The following is a 1,914-nucleotide window of genomic DNA, read 5'->3' as shown; positions in this document are numbered from 1 at the left end:
GGGGGGGGGGGGAATGACATGCAGCAAAGGGCCACAGGTCAGAGTTGACCCCAGACCCGCTTTGTCGAGGAGTGAACCTCTATACATGTGCGCCCACGCTACCAAGTGAGGTATCCGGGCGCCCACCTGCACCCATCTTTGTGCCCATGAGCGTGCTGGTCTTACAGGGAGGTGTGTTCAGGTGCATTCTGGGAGTATTGTTATCTTGAGGCACCAGGAAGTGATCGCACCCACACACAGGGACGCACAGCGGCATACACATGCATAAGATTAAAAATAAAAAATATGACCATCCGAAACAATGTCTTGATGCCTGGTTTGTGCTTGGCAAAGATGTTTTGATACACCCATGACATAAATGATTTAACGTCTGCTTTCTCATCTTACACATCACACTCTACTGTTATGGCAGCCATTTCACTAGATTTATTCACTAACGTTGTTATGGAAACACAAGCATGGAAACTAAATGCACACTGCCTGCAGTACTGCATTACTGCAAATAATAATAATAATAATAATACATTTTATTTAACAGCGCCTTTCTAACACTCAAGGACGCTTTACAGAGAATAAGAGACAGATACCGGGAACATAAAAGTGTAGTAGTAATAACAACAAAATAAAACACAAAAAACAAAAACAAACAAACAAACAAAACAACACAAACAAAACAGAAAAAACAGGAACAGTGTATTTACAGATAAGCGAGCTGGAAGATGGGTTTTTAGTCGAGTTTGACAGAGGGAGAGAGTTGATGTGCGGAGGTCGGGTGGAGTGAGTTCCAGAGCGGGGAGCGAGCGGTGAAGCTCTGGTCCCCCAGGTGATGAGTCAGCTGGGGGACAGTGAGGTGGATAGAGGAGGAAGATCTGAGGAGAGGGAGCGGACGGCGATGTGAAGGAGTTCTGGAGATATGGAGGAGCAAGGTTATGGAAGGCTTTGAAAGTATGGAGAAGGATTTTAAATTGTATTCTGAATTGAACCGGGAGCCAATGGAGCTGCTGAAGAACCGGGGTTATATGATGAAATGAGGGGGTTCTTGTGATGACACGACTGCTGAGTTCTGAGAAGTTGATGTTATGGAGGGTTTTTGAGGAAGGCCAAAAAGGAGAGAGTTCAGTAGTCAAGGCGGGAGGTGACGAGGCTGTGGATAAGGAGTGAGGCAGTGTGAGGGGTAAGGGACGGTCGGAGGCGGTTTATGTTACGTAGGTGGAAGTATGCGACCGGCAGAATTATTTATGTGTGACGAAAGGAGAGGGAGGAATCGAGGATGAACGCCCCGACTCTGTGTACCGGTGAGGGGACAGGGGAGACCAAGGAGTTGTCGATTGGTAGAGAGAAACTATTGATTTTGAATACTAAGTTACCCCTCCAGTAAACTAGTATTCACATGAAACAAAACAGTCAACAAAGTAACAACTATGGATTAATGTTGTGGCCAACAACTGGAATTTTTATGCATTGTTCGTCTGCTATTTGACCCCCTTACGCACACACACACACACACACACACATGCACGTGCACGTGCACGCGCATTTGATGGACCATAGGTCATCAGGCAGCTTGGTCCGAGTCTAGGTGTCTGATGGGTTTCATAAATATTCTATATGTCATTAAATTGCTTTGTTTTTGTTGTTATCATCACACGTTAAATATTATTCATGAAATCATTCTGTAAAACAGAGGCTTGTTTATTTCCAATAGAAGGAGTAAAAAAAGGTGCCAGCCAGCAAAATATTTTAAATGTGCCCTATTATTATTAATGAGTTACATTTAAAAAAAAAAAGAAATTATGTAATTAATATTTATTTTTTATTGTTACTTGTCAGTTATCACTCACGTTCTTATAGTAGATGCTTTGACATATCTGAATATGAGAATTAAAAGAGAGAGAGAGAGAGCGAGAGAGAGAG

The sequence above is a fragment of the Etheostoma spectabile genome, unplaced genomic scaffold (assembly GCF_008692095.1).
Source record: "Etheostoma spectabile isolate EspeVRDwgs_2016 unplaced genomic scaffold, UIUC_Espe_1.0 scaffold379, whole genome shotgun sequence".
NCBI lineage: Eukaryota > Metazoa > Chordata > Actinopteri > Perciformes > Percidae > Etheostoma > Etheostoma spectabile.
The sequence above is the reverse complement of the archived record's forward strand: the minus strand, read 5'-3'. Positions refer to the sequence as shown.